The 8,733-nt window shown below is 40.4% G+C and overlaps 1 pseudogene; it reads right to left on the bottom strand.

Annotated features, from left to right (window-relative positions):
• Nucleotides 1–6,632: 6,632 nt before the first annotated feature.
• Nucleotides 6,633–8,272, bottom strand: LOC120309711 (annotated as a pseudogene).
• Nucleotides 8,273–8,733: the final 461 nt, after the last annotated feature.

Below are 8,733 nucleotides of genomic sequence, written 5' to 3'. Positions count from 1 at the left end.
AAGATGAATTTTATAATGTTAATATCCAGTAATTGCCAAATAGGCCTGCAATATATTCTTGTCATTTTTTTAACAAAAATCATTAACACTTTAAAATAAATAAAAATTATTCCTACGCTGAACTAGACATCAGTAAACCCCCCCTCCAAAAAAAACCCCATGGACTGGCATTTTATAAAAAATGTGTTTTTTATGGGCTCACTCTTTATCATGAACTTGTGGAGAGGTTAATACATAGTTTTAATCTAATACATTTTCATGGTTGGAAATACAGCCTACTGGTTGCTGTAAGGCAGTGGTGGTGAACCTATGGCACGGGTGCCAGAGGTAGCACTCAGAGCCCTCTCTGTGGGCACGTGCATTGTTGCCCCAGTCTTAGGCCTTCAGCTGGGTTTTATAAAACCTTTTCGCTTTAGGCCTCTGCCGCCATGTGCAAAAAAAAAAAAAAAAAAAAAGGTTCAATCAATCAATTTCAACTTCTCGCGGGAAAAAAAAGATCTTGCAAAGTTGGAATTGATTGATTGAACTTTTTAGTCCCACCCAGTCTGCTGTTACCACCGCAGCCACGCCCACCCAATGGGCCATGCCTACCCAGCACCCGACGATGCATAAGTGGGTTTTGGGTTGCAGTTTGGGCACTCGGTCTCTAAAAGGTTCGCCATCACTGCTGTAAGGGAATGGCAGGTTTACTGCCACCGATTCCTTGGAACGTTGAAAGAAGTTTAAAAGAAAGACAGAGGGAGCATATTCGTAGTCTTTAAACAGAAAAAGGAAGTTCGAAACGGTTCTGTAAGCAATATGCTTATTATAGAAAAGCTCACCTACCATATGGCTAGTTTAAATATACTAATTGCATAAAGTGCTCGTGATAAAACAGGTGCTAAAGTAGTGTTTTCACACCCTGTTGTTCATTTACAGTTTCCAAGAGGATTTTGCCTAGACCATGGAGACCTCCTGCTCAGTTTTACAGGCTTCCAGCTGACACTTAAATATCACCTGCAAAGCCCAGTTCAGCCAGCATCTGGCAATTTATTCTGTCTTTTTATAGAAACTCTCCACATTTATTTATTTATTTTATGCAATGGGAGGGGGGAAAAGAGCAAGCTAAAGCTGTAAAAACAAATAACCTCCTGCTATAAGTGAGTTTTATTATTAGAAGCTTGAGAATGCAAGAGTGATGTTGTTTTTTAATTACAATTTAATTTAATTGAGATTTTTCTCAGAATAAAAAAAAATATGGCGCTTGTCTTAGGGATGCGGAGTGTCAGCCAGTTTTATAGGCAGAGCCTTGATTGCATCATGGTGGCTAGCATCTTAACCACACTCTGTGGACACCCTTGTGCTGAAGAAAGTCGCAATGAATTGCAATTGTCGATGAGTTCTTAGACGTGCAGAGAAGAGCAACAAGGATGGTGAGGGGACTGGAGACTAAAACATATGAAGAATGGTTGCTGGAATTGGGTATATCTAGTTTCATGAAAAGAAGGACGAGGGGGGACATGATAGCAGTTTTCCAATATCTCAGGGGCTGCCACGAAGAAGAGGGAGTCAACCTACAATGCACCTGAAGGCAGGAGAAGAAGCAACAGATGGAAACTAATCAAGGAGAGAAGCAACCTAAAACTAAAGAGAAAATTCCTGACAGTTAGAACAATTAACTAGTGGAATGATTTGCCTCCAGAAGTTGTGAATGCTCCAACACTGGAGGTTTTTAAGAAGAGATTGGACAATCGTTTGTATGAAATGGTACAGGGTTTCCTGCCTGAGCAGGGGTTTGGATTAGATGACCTCCAAAGTCCCTTCCAACTTTATTATTAAAGAAGGCTGTAAAACACCATAAAGGAGGATATAAGTCTAAGTGCCATTGCTATTCTATCTATCTATCTATCTATCTATCTATCTATCTATCTATCTATCTATCTATCTATCTATCTATCTATCTATTATTAAGAATATTAAAAACAAAACAGTGATTCCTGGGTAGACTCATATTAAACAATAAAATATACGAACACCAGGAAGTTATAAAACTATAAAAAGTTTTAATAAAACCAGAATAAAACCAAGCTTTCGCTGGCATCTGCCAGCATCATCAGGGTAGTCTCCAGTTGATGGGAGAAGCTATTTATAAGTGTGGTGTTCTATCTATCTATCTATCTATCTATCTATCTATCTATCTATCTATCTATCTATCTATCTATCTATCTATCTATCTATCTATCTATCTATCTATCTATCCAGGGCTTTTTTTCTCATAGAACACCCAGAATGGAGTTCCGGCACCTTTTTTGGATGGAACCTTGTAGGGTAGGCAAGGCGGGTTGTATGACGTGTGTGAGTTCTGGCACCTTTTTTTTTTTAGAAAAAAAACCACTGTATTTATCTGTCTGTCTGTCTGTCTGTCTGTCTGTCTGTCTGTCTGTCTGTCTGTCTGCCTGCCTGCCTGCCTGCCTGCCTGTCTGTCTAGCTATCTAGCTATCTCTATCTCTATCTCTAATCATCTATATCTATATCTACATTTATGTGTAACTCAGATCAAATCAGTAAACTTCAGGCACAAACAGAGATTAATACCCCAACATACAAAGTTGGGGATTCTCATTAATCTTAAAGTTTGTTTGAAAAGAATTAAAAGCATTACATCCATATGTGTAAAAATAAAATAAAAACAATGATGAAAGCAACATGTTAGCTAAATCTATTAGGCACCCGTTTGTTTCAAGTAAACATTTTACTTGAAGAAGCATATGTTTTCTAGATTTCCTGATCTTTTTTAGATTGGCATTGTTTTCAAACAAATTAACAAATTTTAGATGGAAACTGATGCTTTGAAATAAACTGTTGGATACTAATTACTATGTAGTGTTGGGGGGGGACTGTTTCTTTTTTCCCTCTTTTTTTAAAAAGAACTAAATTATATTCTAGAAGAGTTTCTATATAACGTACAGGAGACACACTTGTAGTTGATTGGTAGGAGAGTCTCCTTCATGAGGCAAGCTATGCTATGATTGGTTGCTGTGGGCATAAAGGGGGAGTTTCCCTTTTTTCCCGCCTTTTTCTTCTATGTGCTTGGTACGCTGTAAGATTTACCTCATGATCTTCCTGTGTTCCTCACTCTCTTGTCTGCTGTCAACATAAATGATAAATATATTTGTTTATATAAAACTACAGGCTTGTTTAATTGTCTCGAACTTCATTTAGACACTGGCTGCGCAATTCCCTGACAATTTTAGACATGTGGACAATCCCAGATATTTGTAAAAATTGAAGAACAATGCAGATTTCTCATCATTAGCTCAACAAAAAAAATATATATACACATGCTAATTGAATTGAAGGGAAACTCATCAAATTTGCACACAACGCCAAACTGATAGGAATAGCCAGCACTCCAGAAGACAAACTCAGGATCCAAAAAAGATCTTGACAAACTTGAACAATAGGCCCTATCCAACAAAATGAGTTTCAATGTGGAGAAAAGCAAAGTTTTACATTTAGGCAGGGAGAAAAAATCAAAGGTACAAATACAGATTGGGTGAGACCTGACTCAAAAACAGCAACTGTGAGAGGGAACTTGGAATCCTAGTGGACGATCACTTGACCATGAGCCGGCCGTGTGCAGCAGCCACCAAAAAAGCTAATACAATCTTGGGTTGTATAAACAGAGGCATAGAATCAAGATCATGTGAAGTATTATTACCGCTTTATAAAACCCTAGTAAGACCACACCTAGAATACTGCAGCCAATTTTGGTCACCATATCACAAAAAAAGATGTTGAGAGTTTGGGAAAAAATTCAGAGAAGAGCAACTAAGATAATCGAAGGCTTGGAGACTAAAACATATGAAGAACGGTTGTGGGACTTGGGTTTGGCTAGTCTAGAGAAAAGAAGAAATAGGGATGACATGATGGCAGTATTCCAGTATTTGAGGGACTGCCACAAGGAAAAGAGGATTACGTTATTCACCAGAGGGAAGGATGAGAAACAATGGTTGGAAACTGATTAAAGAGAGAAGCAACCTGGAACTAAGGAGAAACTTCCTGATAGTGAGGACAATTGACCAGTAGAACAGCCTGCCTCCAGAAATTGTGGGTGCTCCATCACTGGAGATATTTAAGAAGAGACTAGACAGTCACTCGTCTGAGATAGTATAGGTTCTCCTGCCTGAGCAAGTGGCTGGACTAGAAGATCTCCAAGGTCCCTTTCTATTCTATTCTATTCCATTCTATTCTATTCTATTCTATTCTATTCTATTCTAATTTGGAAGACATTTTGGTTCTGATGTTGAATCCCACCACCCCCATATTGTGACAGATTTTATAACACAAACATTGCAGTTTTTTACACAAGTCTCTCTCTTATCTTGAAACTGTTAAGGCATTGAACACATCCCGTTTAGTCAGGCCAACCCAAAAGACATCACTAAATGTCTACGGAGATTCTCAGTTGTCCCAAGGATGTTTTTTTTTCATGAGGCAGCTGGACTTTCTTGTTTCTTCCTTTGAAGAAGCTTCTTGGATGAGAAGTAAAACCAAAGGCAAAACAAGAAAGTCCAGTTGTGGGGGGAAAAAAAGCACCTTTGGGACCATAGGAAGCGAGTTGTCCCAATTGATCAAGTTAGCAGCAGGGTGAAGCAAAGACATGAACTCAAGGGGAAGGAACTGTGCCCTGCCTGTTTGCAACAAGCCAGAGTCTTCCTGGTGTTGTGTGAACAGGAATGCAAGTAGAGAAAACAGTCACATCCATGGCTGTCATCTGTATTCTGCGGAGCACGCTTGGAAGGATCCGCAGCTGTTAAACTGCATGAATAAAACATGTTGCAATATCTAATTATTGCAGAGCTGTCCCCACTTTTCTTGACGCCTCCATGACTGCCAGGGGTGAAGGGGGAGAAATACATCAGGGTTTCCATGGGCTGTGTACTCCCAGCTTCAAGGAGTCTGTAGCTCTTATGGTAATTGCAATGCCCCTCTTTCTGGTGGCTGTAATGAATATTTTGGGACCTTCTGTGCTACAGAATAGCTTTCTAATAAGCCTAGAGATAAGCTGGCAGTCCTTGGCTGTTGCTCCAGTTTTTGGATGCTCAGCCCCCTCATCATTTAGGCCTGATTTTTGAGGGGGTTTTAGACTCCTTGCAAGCAAACAAGGCAAATCTAAAATCCCAGGGACTTTTTGATTCAGAAAAAAAAAAAAAAATTAAAAGGCCATTGAAGAGTTTGGAAATATTAGAGCTTAAATTATCTAGGGTGAGCGCATCCAAAGTATTGTATACCAAGACATATTCAGTAATAATGTCCTTAATTTAGTTTACCGTTCTCCTTTCTTCTAGCTGAGAATCCAAAGAGGGAAAGAGTTTTCCAGATAAAGTCTCTCCTTCCTTCCTTCCTTCCTTCCTTCCTTCCTTCCTTCCTTCCTTCCTTCCTTCCTTCCTTTCCTTTCCTTCCTTCCTTCCTTCCTTCCTTCCTTCCTTTCTCCTCCCTCCCTCCCTTCCTTCCTTCTTCCTCCCTCCCTCCTCCTCCCCTTCCTTCCTTCCTTCCTTCCTGCCTTCCTTCCTTCCTTCCTTCCTTCCTTCCTTCCTTCCTTCCTTCCTTCCTTCCTTCCTTCTTTCTTTCTTTCTTTCTTTCTTTCTTTCTTTCTTTCTTTCTTTCTTTCTTTCTTTCGTTTGCCTTCATTGTCTGAATTTATTCCTGAATCTGACTCTAAAGAATTCAGATAAAGGGATTATGCTGCCATAGTAGGTAGCAATGCTTTAAAAAGAAGTATATATATATATATATATATATAAACAATAGGTAACATTGAAAGTGATTAGCTACGAAAGTTAACTGGGACATCTATATTCAATTGTAGCTTAATTTATATGTACGTTGTAAGGCACCAATCTTGCATGGGCAATTATTTTGTACATAATTCCCTAATTCAGCAATGAATGTCCCGGTCTTCCACAACTGCGAGCATCATAATTAAATGTTCTTCTCCAGGTTGTTTTCTATTCACCTCCCAATTGTTAAGCGCATGAAAAAATCAATACTCTCTCTGTGTGTCATCATTTCGAATTGATCCATGTTCCTCTTCTAGAAAGAATTAGAAATGCAGATTTGTTCAGATGCTCATGGAATGCCAGATGGCTTCATCCATCTATCCTTAGGGTTGTTTCTTCCTATATTACACATGTCTCAGCTGAACTTTAATCTATTTCCATGATTTTTTAGAGCTTTGCACTCATCCGAGATCACACTGTGATCAATTAAAACGATAGGAAACATGTGGCGGGGGATGAATCTTTCGAGCGTTATTCTTAAGTGGAACTTCATTAAGATGATGCCTTATGCTTCTGTTTTCTCCTCCTTTTGCTACAAAAATGTTCAATTATTATATGGAGCAATTTGGGTTCCATGTCATAAAACCCATCTTATGTCAAAATTGAAATGTTAGATGGTTATCAGCTTTCCTTTCCTTTCCTTTCCTTTCCTTTCCTTTCCTTTCCTTTCCTTTCCTTTCCTTTCCTTTCCTCTCCTCTCCTTTCCTTTCCTTTCCTTTCCCTTCCTTTTTTTTCCAGCTTTTATAAGCTTTTATTATAACCCGGATTTACGTTTTCAGTACATGTATATTATCTGAAATTGGCATGAAACTGCATAAATATGAAGATGAGGTTTATGGTTGTCCTCCAGAACCTAAAAGTGTTGATTTATAATTACAGCAGTTCTTCTATTACTCAAATTGTTTTCTGTCAATATTCAAAAATGCAAGTGCATTGCCAGATTTGAGTTTCTCTTTTAATTGCTCATCAAAGTCCTCCATTGATTCCATCAGTTTTCCAGGCTCATGTTCCCCAAATGGAAATGGATAATATGTTCCAATATCACATTCTCCTTTCCTATTATGTTTATCAGCAACCTCAGTGCATGCTCATCATGAAAAAATGAATCTGTATAGAATGAACCAAGGTATTGCCTTGGATCAGTGTTGTTATGGATTGCACACAAGTCGGGTCTCACTTTGAAACCATGGGAGATACGTCCTACTGTGTAAGGAAAGGAACTACCTCCATGGGCAAAGCAAACTCTCAGATTTGCTCAAAAGTTCCTCCCATAATCATGGAGCAAATAGCAACGGTAGTTTCAGTAGGCATGCCTACAAGCCAGGGAAACCAGTATTTAGACATTCTTCTATCTATCTATCTATCTATCTATCTATCTATCTATCTATCTATCTATCTATCTATCTATTTATTATTTTTAAAATTTATAAGCCGCCCCACTCCCGCAGGACTCCAGGCGGCTAACAATAAAAACATGATATAATTTAACAAGACAAACAATACAGTAACATTCATCCAGGGGTCAGATTTTATAAACCCCAGGCCTGCCGGAAAAGCCAGATCTTAAGCAGCTTAAGGAAAACCAACAGGGTGGGGGCGGTCCTAATCTCCGGGGGGAGCTGGTTCCAAGACATGGGCGCCATCACAGAGAAAGCCCTCCCCCGCAGCCCCGCCAAATGGCACTGCTTGGCCGATGGGACCTGAAGGAGGCCCAGCCTGTGGGATCTAACCGGATGAAGGGAACTATGAGGTAGTAGGCGGTCTCGCAAATAGCCTGGCCCTGAGCCATATAGGGCTTTAAAGGTAATAACCAACATCTTGAATGGGACCCGGAGACGAATAGGCAACCAGTGCAGCTCACGGAGGATAGGTGTAACGTGGGTGTACCGAGGAGCACCCACTATCACTCGCGCGGCTGCATTCTGGACCAACTGTAGTCTCCGAATACTTTTCAAGGGTAGCCCCATGTAGAGCATGTTGCAGTAGTCCAGACGTGAGGTGACAAGGGTGACAAGGGCATGAGTGACTGTAAGGAGAGCCTCCTGGTCCAGGTAGGGTCGCAACTGGTGTAACAGACAGACTTGTGCAAAGGTCCTCCCAGCCACAGCCATCAAATGATGTTCCAAATTCAGCTGTGGATCAAGGAGGACACCAAAGTTGTGAACCCGCTCCGAAGGGGGTATATTTTCCCCTGCTAGGGTCAACACTGGACAGTCGACATGATCCTTTGGAGGCAACATCCAAAGCCACTCGGTCTTGTCAGGATTGAGCCTATCTATCTGCATGTCCCAAGGATGCACAAAGAGGCAGCAGTTTAGTTGTTCAGCAGCAGCATAAATGGGAGCAAGTTCTGGGGCACTCAATTCTCAGTTGTTGATATGGGTTCCTATCTGAACCCCCAGAAATCCAAGTTTCTTCATACAGAGGTGCAGTTCCTTCACAGCCAGGTGTTATTCTATGGGGTTGAAACACACACACCAGGGACTGATCTCATGTATGCTTGAACTTTAGATAACTGTAGACCAGTGCTATAGACAGTACGTTAGATTTAGGAGCCATCAACCCTTAGTGGTGTGCAGAAAGGAAATGGCTTTGGCTATGAACATCTGAATAGTCCCAAATAGGACTCTTTTTGCAATAGTGGCAAATATCTGTAGCTCGGGTATAGGATGAAGATGAAGGCTTGTTCTCTGAACTTGTGGGTTGATTTCTGAACATTTCGTTAAACACCTGACCCATCACAAGACCCTTACTTGACACACCCACACCTGAAGCCCTTATAAACAGAAGGACACCACCACTGACATCCCCTAAACTCTGCTGAAGATGTTACCTCGCCTGGTAATGAAATGTTCAGAAACCAACCCACAAGCTTGGAGAAGGAAACTTTACCCAGGACTCTTTTTGCTAA

The sequence above is a fragment of the Crotalus tigris genome, unplaced genomic scaffold (genome assembly GCF_016545835.1).
Source record: "Crotalus tigris isolate CLP2741 ecotype Arizona unplaced genomic scaffold, ASM1654583v1 scf7180000017556.1910191, whole genome shotgun sequence".
Classification (NCBI taxonomy): domain Eukaryota; kingdom Metazoa; phylum Chordata; class Lepidosauria; order Squamata; family Viperidae; genus Crotalus; species Crotalus tigris.
The sequence above is the reverse complement of the archived record's forward strand: the minus strand, read 5'-3'. Positions and strand labels throughout refer to the sequence as shown.